Source organism: Lactuca virosa, chromosome 8, assembly GCF_052849685.1.
Source record: "Lactuca virosa cultivar CGN04683 chromosome 8, Lactuca_virosa_CGN04683_v6, whole genome shotgun sequence".
Lineage (NCBI taxonomy): Eukaryota > Viridiplantae > Streptophyta > Magnoliopsida > Asterales > Asteraceae > Lactuca > Lactuca virosa.
Genome location: NC_136433.1, coordinates 83564655 through 83581813, shown reverse-complemented (window position 1 = coordinate 83581813; position 17159 = coordinate 83564655). Strand labels below are relative to the sequence as shown.

Sequence of the window (17159 nt, the reverse complement as noted above, 5' to 3'; positions counted from 1 at the left end):
CTTCACCAGTTTGTCATCGTCAATCAAGGAATCCCTACCCCTTTTAATGTTTGTTGTTATGAATATGAAAGACACATGCATTTGTGTTTGATAGCCGCAAGAAAAAAATCAACAACATTTCCCACTTATTCGAACCAATTACCAGGTGAGTATGGTGTGTGATTTATGATTCTTGAATATTTAATTGATTTTTAATTGGTTCGACTAACTGTTCTTGTGTATTAGTGGACGAATTTGATTTATAATCCATTTGAATAAATATCCCTAAGTTTGTAATGGTTGTTTTTAATTTAATTGACTTGGTTTTTTAGATTTTTGGGTTGTAAACAAGATTTGGTTTCGTTTGACAGGAATTGATGGCTTATTCAGGTGCAAGACAATTGAGGAGTACAATATTGCTGCTTTTGTAAGCATTAGCACTTTTCCCTTTTTGCCCTTTTCCCCTTTCTGTAAATCTAATTGTTTATTTCATGATTGCTTTTGTATGTGATTAATTTAGATGAATTCGATTAGTATGTTAGTGTGTTTGGTGTACTATATCTTATTGCATGTAAGGTGTTTGTGAAAATGTCTAAAAGAGAACTTGATATAATATATACAATTTGTTTGATCGGTGGGTTTGGATGTGCATTATATCATGATTGATTTTGTATATGATTGATTTTAGGTGAATTTGATTAGTGTGTTTAGTGTGTTAGTGTGTTTGGTTGTACTTTATCTTATTACATGCTAGGTGTATTCTAGCAGAATGTATTCTGCTACTTATATTTCACTTGACAAGATCTGATGTGTATATACATGCTTGTATGTCTTCAATAGGTTTTTGATGGACATAACCAAAGAACAAAACATAAACAATAGAATGAGAAAACACAATATTCTTTTAGAATGAGGTTAGTAACACTCATCAATTTGATGCCTATTATTCTGACAAAATTAGATTTCAATCTCCTTATTTTGTCAAGATAGGAAAAGTAAAAACATTTTGTGATGTATTTTTTGTCATATGGAAGAAAATAATATGATTTAAGTGTATTCTGTGATGTATTCTGTCAAAATTTATTTGTATAAATTCATTATGTCAGAATGTCTTTAAGAATGTTTGTTGACAAGTATATTTCCTTAACCGGTAATAATGAGTAATGCATGTTGTTCTTTTAGAATGCCTTCAAGAACGAATCAAATATTAATCATACCAGAGAAAGACTTGGAATGAAGTTAAAAAAAACAAGTATTGTGGCGATTAAAGCTATAACTAGCAGAATGTATTCTATGTATTCTGTTAGAATGTATTTTATGTATTCTGCCAGAATGTATTATATGGATTCTATCATGTTATACGTATTCTGCCATAATATATAAAGTGAGAGGAATTGCAAGTAACATGCTTTTAACCATTCTTTGTTTTTTTTTTTTTTTTTTGTATTTGTTATAGGAATGGATGGAATAACGGGTTGAAGGCATGATAGGAATAACTTGAATAATGAATAAAAGATTGATCACACTCACAATTTAAGAGTGTTGTTAGTTTTTAAGAATTTTATTCATTTTTGTTGATATTCTTTTTAGAATATGTATAATTATACTAAAATGTATAAGACTATTAGCCTGTTAGAATATGTAAGAATTTGAATTTAAGTTTGAATGTATAATAATATATTAGAATGTTGTTATTCTTCAACCAGGGTTCAAGAATTATGTTATTCTTCAATAATATTCTAACAGAATAAAATTCTGAAAGAACATCATTCTAACAAAAAAACATTCTGACAGAATAAAATCGGTTATGGTTACAAATTACATTAGAAATAAAATTGAATTAATATAAAAAAATCCAGATTTTTAAAATTAGAAGAATAAATTATCCCAAAAATCCGAAAATTTCCTTATTTAAATATAGTTGATTGTCCAAAATACTTTTATGCTGAAATTTGTGTGATTATATGGTACATGTTATCCCATTGTAATATCATAGACTCTCAGATCATGACCATTGATTATATTCCATCCGATGGTCCAGATCTATGCACTATGACACACAATAGATGTAAAAAACAAAATAACCTAGCCCTATATATATATATATATATATATATATATATATATATATATATATACACTAGTCATTTACCTGCGCCAAGCGACGGGTACAAATAGTTGTTTTAGCAATTAGTTTTTAAACGCAATTAGTTCTTTTGCGCAAATAGTTTACTACACCAAATTATTCAGTGTGTTAAAAACTCGATTCAAGACAATTTTAAAACACTTATATCCAACTCACCTGCACAATACGGTGGACGGTGGAACCGCGGGTGGGGGGGGGGGGGGGGGGGGGGGGGGGGGGGGGTTGGGGTTTACATAGTTACGTTTCAATAATAAGTTCCCTTTCATTGTTTATTTGTATTTTGGAAGTAGGTTGCTTTTATAACTAAGTTTTCGACTAACTCAAGCTTGACATTTTATATATAGTTTTATATTTTTGATACTATTTTTATTTTAACCATACTAATAAATGAAATCTAATCAATATTATTAATATATTATAAAAACTAATAAAAATTTATGTGAAAAATGTGAATTTTACATAAATAACTATAGTTGTTATGATGTATATGGTTTTAAATTTTCAATATATAATTTTTTTGTATAATATACAAATAACATGACAAAATAGATTCAACTTAAAAGACCATTTCATATTTGAACTAAAATATTGATATATAATTTGAATGAGTTTATATCAATTAAGAAGTTGATGCATATCCATATCCAAACACATCTTTCTTTTCATGTCTAAAACTACCAACTCTCACATTCAAATGAAAAGGCTCTCTTTTTCTCCATTGAACGAAAATTCACTCTTTCTCTTTATGAACTCATAATACATCATAATTGTCTTTTTCATGGCAGTAGCCATTTTGTCCACTTTCTTATCTCCCCTTACATTATATACTCCATGGGAAAGTCCTTTCTATGAGAACCAAAAGAAACATCAGGTTGTGAATGTTTATTTCGTAATTAAAAAACTATGAACTGTTTTTCGCATTAAAAAAATTAATAGATATAACAAATAAAAGGGACTATGAGTTGCCAATAATGTCACCATTTTATGTTCAAGAAATAAAAAATCAAAAAACAAATGCATACGTTAATTTACCAAATGAACCTTATCTACCTCCTATCCTTTTTACAGCTTAGTCGCATCTACTTCTACATGTGACGATAAAATGTCATTTTCAACCTCGACTTCATCTTCCCATCGATTGCTACCAGAAAGCACCACCTGGTAACTCCAATCGTATCTTGCTTTCAGCTCCATCAACCAAAACACCATAAAGCAATGACTTGCTAATAGTGATGTTTCTTGTGTTTAATGGTGAAAGTCCGGAAATGATATGAAAACAGAGATCAAACAAAAACCCAATAAATCAATTTCCCAGAAAAGTGTGTTTGATGGTGGTTGAAGAATGACGACTCTTGGTCATGGCAGAGACGTAACGGTAAAGGAGAGGGTGAGGAACAACGACCAGGTTTCTTTTGGGTCCAGGATTGTGATGATTGGACGTTGGTGTCTGGGATATATAGGGACAGGTCTGATATTAAGGACAAGGTGATGGTGATCGACAAATTTCAGATTCAAATGATGGATTCGACGCCAGAAGGCGGAGCCGGTAATGGTACCAAATTAGAAAAACAAAACCCAAAATAGGGAGGAACAGAAGAGAGTGTTGTTGTTCGCTTCTAGCCACAGATAGTGTGTTGGAGGCGGAGGTGGTAGTCGATGATGGTGGTGTAGGTGATAGTCCATGATGGTGGCGAGCATGGTACCTGCGGTAGTGGATTTCTTACTGTTGAATATTTGAGATATTGAAACTGATTTGGCATATTTGGTTATTTAGGGAAGCCTTTTTAGGGTTAATCATTTTATGATTCCCTACGGTGCCTTTACAGTAGAAGTTCTTAATCGAGCTCTTCTAAGGCATTGGTTTTATATTAGGCATTTATTTTATATTTATGGTAGATATTTATTGTTCCCTATAAATAATCATTAGGTTTACTTTTGGTGTAAGCTTTTTACCAGATTAGGGTTTTTCTCTGTACGTTCATCTCATAATCAATACATGAAAAACCTCTATCAGACTTCTTGCATATTGTGGTGATTGATTCTTGATTGTTCTTGATATTCCGCATTCGTCATCCCAGATTTATTCCTAACAAGTGGTATCAGAGCAGGTTCTTGTAGATCTCAGCGATTTTTGCAAGAATCGATCTTGTTTATGGTAATATTTTATCATGAATCTCACCTTGTTCTTCAAGTTTTGTAAGTTTTCTGAAAAGAAAAAGTCTAATATCTCGTTTTTATTGAAAAATCTTGTTCAGATCTGTTATCTTCTACTCAATATTTCATTTGATTTGTTCTTGAATCGTGTTCTGGAAGAAATTTAGAAGAAAATTTTCGTGTTTACTTGAAATTTTCGTGTTCAGATCCACTTTTTCTTTCTAAAATCCATCTCAGGTCTGTTTTCTCTCACAAGAAACCTTCTCAGATCTGTTTTCTCTCTCTAGAATCTTTATCAGATCTACTTTCTCTCTCTACAAGTTCTGTCATTTGTTAAAGATCTAATGGATAAAACGAATTTATTGTTTGACTCCATTTTAGAACTTGGATTAAAGGTTACTAAACCAATCTATGGTGTTAACAAAGTGACCATGTTTCAAATCAGTGGTCGATCTAGGTTGAATGATATTCCTGAGTTGTATAATCTTCTTGTTGATAAGAAAATATCTAGATACTCATATGTTAATTACCGTGAGTTAAGAGAGATTGAGAGAATAGTAGAACAATTTCGTATTATATATGAACATTTAGATCTGGAACATAAACAAATGTTGAAGATAAAAAGGGCTGAAAAAGAAAAAGAAGTTCATGTTGTTCTTCAAGTTTCTGAAGAAAAAGTGACTCCAGATGTTCTTGTTGAGGGGGAGTCAAGTGGTTCATGTGTTTCAGATGAGTTACAATCCGAATTTAGTTGTTCTGAAGATGAATCTCAAAGAAAATCTTTGGAAATCATGAAAGTAAAGGAGTTTTGTTCTATTGGAACAACAACAGATGATTTATTGTGTTCTAATGATATCTTTGAAGGATTGGTTCCCTACAGAAAGCCAATAATTCAAGATGTTCATATTTATCAAACTCCTAAGGATTGTGTTCAAAAGTCTTCAAATGTTCAGATTCAGAAAGAATAAAAAGTTGTTCAGATCCGAAATTTATATCTCTGAAGCCTAGAAATAAGAAAAGGAAGAAGAAGAGAAAGAACAAGAGTAAATGAAGAAAGTTTGGATGCCCAGGGTACAAGTTGAAAAAGCTGAAGTCAATAATGTTCAAAGAAAATTTCATTCAGGTGAATATGTTAAGAGTTGGAGAAAAGAGAAAATAGTGTTCGGTTGGTTTAATGAAGTTTTTGGAAATTTTTGTTTTCCAACTAAGAAGCAGATATTATTTTCAGAGAATGATAGATTTTCTTCAAATAAGTGGGTATGCAAGAAACCAACTTCAAAGTTGAACCTTAAATGGGTACCAAAAGTCTCATAAAAGTTTTGTCATTTACTAAAAAAAAAAAAAAAAAAAAAAAAAAAAAAAAAAAAACGATAAATGGACAAAAGTCTTGGTGAAATCTTGTGAAGATTCAGTGAAAAGGGAGAAATTTTATTGAAGAAATCAATTTCCATTGACTTTTATTTGTTGGAAATGACAAAAGGTGAAAAGGTTAAAATGATAAGGTGAAAAATGACAGTTTCAGCAAAAAGTAGACTGAATTTGTCTGTGTCCTGCAAAAGGAGGGTCAGATTCGGCACTTTGAAGGAATAAAGCGTTACTTTTGCACCTAAGACAAAAAGGATTACTTTCGAAATGTTGGGCCAAAACCGTTTCTTAGTTGATACTCTGGGAACCAGTTTTGTAACTTAGATATAAAACTTCAATTTGGCAATTGAACGCAACTGTTGTCGCTATCTTTCGTTGGTGAATAAAACGAACATTCGCTACTTCAATATCACCATTGTATCTGCCAATTATGTTCGGCAGTTCAGTGTTCGTTCAGGGCAATTCGTCGAAAAGCGAATCTCCTCAACAAACGAACTTCATCAACCAAAAGCGAACCTCAACATGAAAGTCAATGAAGCGAAAGTCTCATTCTTTGCAGTGGAATTGTCAAACAAGAAGTGAAAAGTAAAGAAGCGCACTTGGAACCGAAATAGACCGAACGAGACCGAACGTTCGGTCTATTTCGCTTTGGGTGTGTAATTAACGGATTCGGAGCGAACTTAAGGCCTTTCGGTCCATGTCAATTTGAAATCGGAGCCATAAGGAGCGAACCTACAATTCGCTTTCGGTCCTTGATTAGCTTTCGGAGCGAGAAGGAACGAATCTTTCACAGTCGACATTGAAGAATTCACTTTTGTTACTGAAAATTGAAATTGCATAAATGAAGGCGAAACTGCAATCGGAAATCTTGAAATCAACATTTTGGGTGTTGTTACCTATTTTCTTGGTCATGAACAACCCCAGCAAAAGCGAAACTGCAATCATTCATAAGCAAAAATCGGAGCTGAAATTGGAATCGGTATTGGAAAAACTGCAATCGGGATTAGAAGAAGCTTTGATCGGAATTTTTTTTGTTGGATTCAAAATCGTCGTTATCAGAAAGTGAAAACCGAAATTAAAATCGGAATTGATAATTTAGAAATCGGAAGTCTCGTTTTCAGAAACTGGATCGGAGGATTGTAAATGGATATTTAATTTTGACTTTCAAAGTCAAAAGATGTGTCGCTGTTCAATGAAGAAGATGACACATTTTACATTCTTGGTCCCCTCAACTTCAACGCTTTAACAATTCCAGTCCTCAAATGTTTACAGACTTTTCAGTTTCTACCTCTCGTTGGAAGATGCCACTTATTTCAACGCTACATTGAAGAAAATGGATTATATTTTCAATATTTGCCCCCCCCCCCCCCCCCCTCTGACTTTCAGCACTTCACCAGATTACTTTTGGTGTAAGCTTTTTACCAGATTAGAGTTTTTTCTCTGTACGTTCATCTCATAATCAATACATGAAAAACCTTTATCAGATTTCTTGCATATTGTGGTGATTGATTCTTGATTGTTCTTGATATTCCGCATTCGTCATCTCGGATTTATTCCTAACACTCACTGTGCATATCAAATATTAATGAAAACGGGAAATGATATCAGGGAAAGAGGCGAAGACCGCTGATATAAGAGAAGATAAACCATAAATGAATTTCTTTTTGTCGTGCCGAAATATAAGGCTTCAAAGAAGACTCAACAAGATCAAAGGACTTAGTCAAAATTACTGCAATGGCAGGATCAAATATCTAGGAATGTTGGTTTAATTTTGACTGATTCATTTGACCAGATAAGATTTAAGGCATAAACTTATTGTAAATATTGCAATAATATTTGTACCTCTTAAAATTGAGCATTTAGGGTTAAATGTTTATTAAGGTATATATATATATATATATATATATATATATATATATATATATATATATATAGGGTTAAAGATATGTGAGAACTTGCAAACTAATAATCAACTTATCATTTTTCAACACTAAAAACACCAATCTTCTCAAAATGGTACGTCTAAGCCACATCTAGGCTCAAAAAAAAAATTTTGACAATTTTTTTTTTCGAAATTTGCATGTATGCACAATTAACAGTTGTAAGACTGCTGATAAACATAATCAGCAGTCATATGGACTGCGGATGTGCACAATAAGCAGCCATATGGACTGTTGATGAGCAATCAGCAGTCCATATGACTACTAATTGTGCTCATCAGCAGTCCATATGACTGCTAATTGTGTTCATCAGCAGCGGCCATACAAAAAAACTAAAAACATCCGTCAGAACTTTTTTTTTTTAGTCTAGATATGGCTTAGACACAATATTTGGAGAAGATTGGTGTTTTAGGTGTTGAAAAGTGATGAGCTAATTATGAGTTCGTAAGTTCTCACATATCTTTTGGTTCGCACACTAACTCAACCCTATATATATATATATATATATATATATATATATATATATATATATATATATATATATGGGGATAGGGAATATACATTACAGCCCCACCTAAGCTTAGGTACTAAACTTCTAAAATATGTCGTTTTAACATGCTAAATATACCCGATTTGGTTTCACTTGGTAAATATATCATCCTCCATAACATTTCTTTCTTTCATTATCGTTTTACCATCTCTGTTTTCTTTCCTCAATTATCGTTTATTATTTCACCCAAGTGAACATTACTAAACCTTAAACTTAAACCCTAAACCCTAAACCCTAAATTTAAACCATAAACCCTAAACCTAAACTCTAAACCCTAAATCTAAACCCTAAACCTTAAATCTAAACCCTAAACCCTAAACCCTAAACCTAAACCCTAAACCCTAAACCTAAACCTAAACCTAAACCCTAAACCCTAAATCTAAACCATAAACCCTAAACCTAAACCCTACTGTGTCGATCTTGAATTTACATCTTGAAGTATTAATCGTGAATCCATTAACCGTAATCTTTATATAGTAAAACAATGTATTTTCAAGAGGTTTAGTACCTAAGCTTAGGTGGGGCTGTAATGTATATTCCCTTTTCCCTATATATATATATATATATATATATATATATATATATATATATATATATATATATATATACTCATTTTTAAAAGATGTGCCATTACTTTGTCAAGAAACATAAACGAATATATAAATTATGATCTTCGATCTTTTCTAATCATAGGGCTCAAATAATTCTCTTATTTACATTTTTTGTGAATAATTATTTTGACATGTTCAAGTTCAACACCTAACTTTGAGACTTCTTATATATTCATTTTATGCAAACAGTTGTTAAATTTAATAAAGAAATGCAGTAACCAAAATTACTATCAACTTAACCAAAATTACTGTTAGCTCAGCTATCAGCTAAGTTGTATTACCTGTTTTATAACTAACAACCTCAGATTCTTTCTATCTTCTCTTTTTTATTATTTGGTTGACTTTTTAGAAAAATAAGAATATGAAACTCATTTTTAGAATATGTGCCGTTATTTTGTTAAGAAACATAAACAAATATCACATATAGTGGATGCATCTCATAATCTTATACAGGTTTATATTTCATATGCATGTCTACCAAAAAGCTAAATAGCCTCCAGCAGTAATGATCCTTTTTCATCTCTGATATAGTGATCTAGTCAAAGCCTCTTTTGTTAATCATAGTGATAATGAGTAATGACTAATAAAATATTTGTATAAAAAACTTCCAAGCTACAAGTATAAATGTCTTGTAGAGCACACATATTTATTGTGATAAAAAGTGTAAAAAAAAAAAAAAATTACCTACTGGCAATGTGTTTGGCTCCAATCTATAAAGGTTACTTTGTTGTACTCTTCTCCGTATTTCCATATTCATTTACTCATTGCAAAGGAATCTACATCATAAAATATGAGCACAAAGATTTTCCCTCTTGTATCCTTTAACTTTATAACATATGCAACTTCATCTGAACACATGAAGAATTTGCATAGTTTTCAGAATATAGAACCATGGCAGTATCTGACTCTTAGATAGCCTTCCAAAGGGATGGACCTATCAATTCTTCCATTAGAAGTGTTTCATCATCCTTGTAAGTGTAGATCCCTTGTTGTGAAAGAGCTCAGTAGATAATCCACAAAAATCTTGCGAGTATCTTCTCCTCTAAAGCTATGGAAAACATCCTACATTCACAATTAAGAATAAAAGCTTGTGGTAGAAGTAGAAGTTGATGATGATGAAGATGTCATTGGTTAAATGTTGACTTGTTGAGATAAGAGGTGTGTGGTGTGGTTTGAGCACTTTAATAGATTGAACTTTATATTGGTAGATGTAAGTTTCCAAAAAATTTCAATTTACCAAAGGTTCAAAAACATCCTATCACTCGACATTTTCACTAAACCCTAAACCGTAAACCATATTCTACAATGCAGACAAGATTCCCTTATCTCCTTTTTCAAGCTATCCTAGCAATATAAAGCAGCTTCTAGGAATTAGATGTAGCACAAATTTATGCTAAACCTCAAGGACAAAGAGTTTCAAACTCCAAACTGCCACTAATTATTCTTATCTTTCACATGACTAATTGAACGCTTAACTTTGTTAAACAACAACATATAGTGGCCTTGTGGGTAGTTATTGTATCTTGATTTAAAACCTTTTGCATTGTCAACAGGATGGGCTCTAGCCTAACTGTATATAATTTTTGCCTCATAACTTTTATTTCAGATTTGGGGGGCTGGGCGTCAACATATATATATATATATATATATATATATATATATATAAGATTAACGTAAATATTCATGAGTGAGTTATGATTGATTATCCAATTAAAATAACAAAAATAAAAGGGGTATACCTGACACTAAGGTGTTGTTTATTTTGGAAGTGGTTAAATATCTTTTGTCTTTTTCCATGTTTGCGGAAGAAGACGTATACCCACCAGAAGGGAAAAGTGCTCAAAAAGTACTTTTGTAGAAAAACAAACGAGGCCTAAAACTCCAAGGGGCCATCCAAGTAATACAGCAATATATTAAGAACCAAACCTCTTAAAATGTGTTTGATTATTCTTGAGTGAGTTAGATGTGGTGTTTCCTTCTTTGACTTCTGCATCATGGCTAAGATGGATGTGTCAAAGATAGCATTTTTTTTTGTCTTTACCAAAAACAAATATGCAATCTTGGACACACCATTTTAGCCATCTACGCTGCTGAAATGTGTTGAAGATGTATTGCTCATGCCATCAATCAACATAGTGGTTTTGAACTTAGGTAGGCATTCACATCCTTCATTATGAGTTTAATATAATGGGAGTGGCTTCAACTTTTGTGCATGCTCATTGAGTAGGTGCTTGTAGCACAAATGTGGTTTTAAACCTAAAAGGAAGAAAGAATATAAGTATTATGTTACAGATGATCAATTCGTATTATATATACTAGACATCACATCTCATGTAATAAACAACAATTTCGTATTTTTCACATGTACAAATGAACACAGCTTTAAACGTTAAATTGAGTGGTTCCTGCTTCCCAGTTGAAATATTAAAAACTTTAATAGTTGGACACATGTCTTGCCACTACTAATTTGTCAACAGAAAGCAAGATTTAGAATAAATAATAGTTTATTACTTTATTAGAAAAAGGACTAAAGGAGAACTCAGATTTGGGAACTATAGATAAGGTTTTTGACCACGATTAGGTTCATTTGACTTTTAAGTTGTAAAATTGTCATTTGATCGACCATCAAACCAATCTAAATACCCAATTGTGAAATGGAAGGAATGCTAGTTATAAATGAATAAAGCATAATACATGTTTCAGCTCATCCTGCTATGCTTATTCCTGTTTTATCCTGTGATGCATGCTTCAAATTATTCCATTACCCTAGACATAATCCATGAAAGAGCATTGATTACTTAGTAATGTGTAATCCAATAATATAAAGAATATTTAACTATAAGTTTCATTAAAATCATTGGATATGACAATAATGAATAAGAAAAACAGAACACATTGCAGATATAAGGTATCTCAACATGTGAACTGTTGTTTCACCTTGAGAACCACAAAGACCACATGCTAGATCAATTAAACCCTCACTAATCAAGCTAATAACTAAATAGATATAGAAGTGATCACCGGAGAAAACACTTAATGTTCAAAGTAACTTCATCTTCTAGATACTTCACCACAATCTACCATCTAGTCCCCAATTTGAAAGATCCCCAATTTTTAGGTATCATCCTCCTATCCACCATGGCAAAGCTACTAACATGTGGACAAGCAATTAATTTGGGTAGGGTTACAATTACAATAAAGTAGATATTGGAGCGAAGTGCCAAACTAGTGGTCAATGCTTAAAATTTTAGCATACGGAAACTGAAGAGTACCACAGATATAGTACTTATTGGAACCAATATCATCTGCAAGTTATCTGTGTGTCTAAAAATAGATGGAAGCATCCATTTTGGAGAACAGATTACCATATTTCAGTTCTACGTTATGTAGTTTTTTTCATACTAAAATAACTCCAAAATAAGAAAATATGGATAGGAGAACTCTTCTTGAAGAATTTATCGAACATTTTGTACTCATAGAGTCATAGGAATGAGAGATGGAACAAGTATATATACCTACTACTAAAAGACACGCAAATGTATACGTAAACCCACCCAAAATCTATGTATAACCTAAACCGAGTGTTAAAATCGAACGTCTATCTAGGAAAATTGAAAAATTAAAACCAGATTTTAACCACATTGAAATCAAAACAAACCTAAATTACCCAAACCGAACTCTAATATATCAATGATGTTTATACTTGTGACGAGAAAGGAACAATTTCTTACCGGATTAAAGAGACTCGGTTTGTACAGCAAGGGAATTGTTTATCTCGATCGGAGTGAGCAGCTGGTTGGGTGGTTAGGAGGAAGTGCTCTGTTACTGTAGCCGGTCACATTGGAGAGCTCAGCGCTCTGCATAAATCGTTCTTTGTTAATATATCACTTTTTTTTTTTATTAGAAAATACATATATAAAAATCAGATAAAATTTCAAAATTAGTCCTTATGGTTTACAAAAAGTCTCATTTTAAGGACAAATTTAAAAAACGTCACCGAACTGGCCACTAGTCTTTGTGGTTTTAAAAGCTTGCAAGGTTAGGGGTCGTTTGATAGTTGCTAACTGGGTTAGAACTGACTAAGTTAGAAACTGACTGGGTTAGAAGTTCTGTCCGAGTAAATTTCTGATTCAAACTTGTTGTTTGATTTTATATCTGACTGACTAGCAAAATGACTATATTACCCTCAAACTATATTTTTTTTATAATGGACACTTGTATACTTCTTAACACCTGTACACTTCACACATTCTGTGGTTTTCAACATACAATTAACCATAAAGAAAATGAGATTTGATCAAACCATCTGCATAAAAGAAATTTGATTACATCAAACCATAAAAGAAAATTGATCAATCCATCAGCATAAAAGAAATTTGATCAAACCATGGGTCATGGGTGTATTATAAAATCATAAACCCAAAATCAAAAGAAATTTCACATACAGTCAAAATTAAATTCATGTCAATTTGATTTAACAAGTTAAAAAAATTATATTAAAGAGAGCTGCCATAAGATCTCAAAAACATGATCAAACCATCATAATTTTACAAACAACAACAAAAAAATCTGAACAATCAACAGCAACAACCACATCAAACGAGCACAACAAGCAGCAACAAATCGAGAATTTCAAAAACTGAAGTCATTAACTCAAAACAGTGGACAACCATCGGCACATATGTAAGCAATTGATTTGTCAAATTATCGTAATCACATCACATAGAAGAAAATCGGATTTCAATTAAATCAGTCGGCGACCAATTTAAGCTCCAATCGTATCAGTTTACGATCCCAATTTGACAAATTCGTGTTCCAGAGTCGATCAATTCTCGATCCCAATTGAATTAGATACAAAATCGGTATCGACGACAAATTTCATATTGCAGGTCGCGTATGCAGTTTGTCATCCTGGTGACTATGGGAGAGACTCTGCGATTGATTGCAGGGAACCTGCGTTCTTGAACTTTTGACATAGTACGAAGGAAGCAACGCGAAGGGCATAAATGAGAAAGACGCAGGATGGACTCGGTCAGCAATCTTTCAATCATGGATCGAGTAAGGAGCTAGGTCAGTGATTGGTGACCGAGTCGGAATTTTCGGGCTTTAGCAAACGGGCGGACCCGGGCCGAGTCAGCCGAAATTGCTGACCGGACCCAGTCAGTTTATTATCAAACGGAGCCTTAGTCTTTTTGACTAACTTTGTTAAAAAATGGTTAAATATTTATGAAATGACTAGTTTACCCTTCTTTATTTCTTTTATAAATGTTTTATTTCTTTAATCCCCTTTAATAAATAAAAGAATTTCTTCAAACCCCTTTAAGTCTTGTAATAAATTGAAAAAACAATATAATTAAAAGACCAAACTTTTTATTCACTCAATAAAAAAAATAAGTTTAAGAAAACGTAATCTCCACCCCCTTTGTTCCGATTGTCTCCCCTCACCGGTCAAAACTACCCCCACCCTTTTCTTTGCTTATCCATTATAGTGATCCTTACCGCCGGTTACTTCTCTTTTTCGCAGATTTAGAGGGTGTTTGAGATTTCAATTTAAAGTTAAAAATGACTTTTACCCAAAAAGACTTATTTGACTTATGAATGTAGGAAAATGAGTTTTTAAATAAGTGTTTGGATTAGCTTTTATAGTTGCAAAAGTCAATAAGTAAAAAAGTGTTTGGCTTAATTTTGTTTTTTATCTACTTTCAGAGCCGGCCCTGAGGGTGTGCAAGATGTGCCACCGCACAGGGCCCCGAAAAAAATAGGACCCGATTTTAGCCAAATTATATACTAAATATGTTAATATATAGATATTTACGCAAATTATTTCCAAAAGAGCATTTGGTTCGACTGGGCAGTAGCGCCGCGTTTAATTGATCCAGGTTCGATTCCTGCTTTAAGCATCATTCTTTATTTTTGTATTAATTGATGTTCCTCTGCGCACTTTTCTTTCTTTTTATATTAATTCACGTTTTTGTAATTAATAGCCATGGTTTAATTCTGGTTATCCAATTCCAACCTTGAACTTGTTTTTATTGACCAGTTCTTTTTTCTTTTACCTCTTCAAAGTGTTTACTATTAATTGGAATTTTATTCTTCTTTCCCACTTTTCTTTATTAATGATTTTTTATTCCTCATTTCTATATAGCTTTTTTTTTAATTAACCAGCTTTTTCTTTCTTTTTAAATCGTCTACACCCACCTTAATTGATCATTTTTTGTCAATCAGTTATATTATTTTTTTCCTAGTTCACTCTCATCTAGTTTAATTGATTAGTATTATTTAAATTTGTATATATACATAAAAAAATATATTGAAGGCCATTTTATTTTTCGTTTTCTTCTAGTTCACTCTCATCCATATTAATGGATTAGAACATCTTAGTAGTATTAACAACTTTTTATCTACACATAAAAAATTATATTAAGGGTCTATTTTTATTTTTTGCACAGAGCCTTCGAAATCAAAGGACCGGCCCTGTCTACTTTGTAAACCTAATAAGTCATAAGTTGTGTCAAGAAGTTAGAAATTATGACTTCTTAAAATCTTATTTCCAAAGACTAAAAAAAATTAAAAGACCTTTTTTATACTCAAACATTTTTTTAACTTATTAACTTTTCGATAAGTCAATAAGTTAAGAGAAATTAAATAGCATCCTACATCTTTTTCCTACTTATATTTCTATCCATATAAAATGATGACAAGTGTCATATTTTGATAAATTTAATAATATTTAATGACATTTGTCATCATTTCATATGGGTAGGAAGATAGTTAAGAAGAAAAGTATGAGGATATTTAATTTCTCATAAGTTAAAAAGTCATTTTTAGATGAACAGTCAAACACCCTTTTACCTGAATTTCAAAATCCACACTATTATCATTATCTCCATCCTAACCATAGCCACCACACCCCGTTCTTCCTACCTTATCAACCTCTTTCAACTATTGTACCTCTACCCTTATTCCCTGTTCATTTAAACCATATCTTCAGATATCCAAGACATTCACATGTCAATTATGATCTTGACGACTTGAATTAGCTCAAAACTTCTCACAAATTTGCTACAACTTTTTCTTCCGGTTGTTAGTTTCCTATCCATGCGATGCCATAAGAATGAAGAACGGTTCTTATTTGGCCATCGTCCTATGGGATATCTAATCGATTGTTTTCTTCTGTTATTTGTTTTTAATCCAAATTTGTATCAAGATTTTTTACTTAATTCAATTTGGAAATTGTTTTGAATGGATTGATCTCGATTACTATGTTTGCAAAGGTAAAGTTTAATTCGTTGCAATCGGGTTTGTTTTGAATGGATTGATTTTATTATACAAAACCCCTTCAATCAATTTTATTTTTAATGTCTTCTTGCAATTGGGTTTTGTTGCGAACGCTTTTGCTCAAGAACGTCTCTGATCCAAAAAGAACCATAGAAGATGATTAGCCAGTGTTTCTAGACATTCAATAGTTTGGTAGGTGATTTTGTTGTTGGTTAATTTCCGAGTTTTTTTGGTTTGTGCTTAGCAAATCCTTCTACTATATTCTTCAGAAACACGAACTTTGGTTTGAATTTATGCCTTTATGGGTTGCTTCAGTTTGAGTTTGTTAAGTGCTTTTCTTGTTAGTAAATCTAGCACTTCGATATATGATGCTAGGAAAGTTATTAGAAGAAGATGGGAGGTGATAAGGGCGATGATCGAAGGAGATGCAGGAGGTGTCTGTGGAAGAGGAATATGAGAAAACTATATTGACCTGGTAAGGACGAAAGGTGGGACTTAATGGGAGGAAGTGAAAAGCGAGGTGGGTGTAGTTGACGGGAGAAAGAAAGTAAGGCGTAGGATTATTGGGAATTTCCTATTATTTATCAAAGGGGTTTAAAGAAATAAAAAACCATTCATAAAAGAACTAAAGAAAGGTAAATTAGTCATTTTATAAGTATTTAACCTCTTTTTTTAAGAGTGTTAGTCAAAAGGACCAATCATGCAAGGTTTTTAAACCACAGGGAGGGACAATGGTTTGATGTTTTTTATAGTTGTCCTCAAATTATGATATTTTATAAACTATAGGGACCAATTATGAAATTTTGTCTAAAAATTAAATATTAATTTTAATAGATTACATCATTAAAAAGAGCTAATTAATATCTTTGACAAACTTCTTCTTATCATAAAATTTCATATTAGTATCATTATATTTTTTGGTTTTATAAAAATATTTTGTTTTTATTTTATGATTTAACATAAAATATATTTTAATAAACTAATAAATAAAAACGATAGAACCAATCTGTAAACCTTTAAAATGTCTGAAAAAGTGTCCAACATGAGGAAAATGTGGCAATGCTCATGAAGAAATGTAGAGATTTATCTATTGGTGATTTAACATATGACAAATGGTGATATGTCAATCCCATGAA

General features: G+C 32.0%; 1 long non-coding RNA gene across 2 annotated transcripts; it reads right to left on the bottom strand.

Annotated features, from left to right (window-relative positions):
- Window positions 1-2952: 2952 nt before the first annotated feature.
- Window positions 2953-12620, bottom strand: LOC145128471 (uncharacterized). 2 transcript variants are annotated; one of them, XR_013716926.1, is made up of 4 exons: window positions 12477-12620; window positions 10485-11001; window positions 9430-9807; window positions 2953-2971 (listed from the first exon to the last, which is right to left on the bottom strand). It is a non-coding gene; the product is annotated as an uncharacterized LOC145128471 (long non-coding RNA). The 2 variants fall into 2 exon arrangements; XR_013716925.1 differs by lacking the exon at window positions 2953-2971 and having other exon boundaries at window positions 9323-9807.
- Window positions 12621-17159: the final 4539 nt, after the last annotated feature.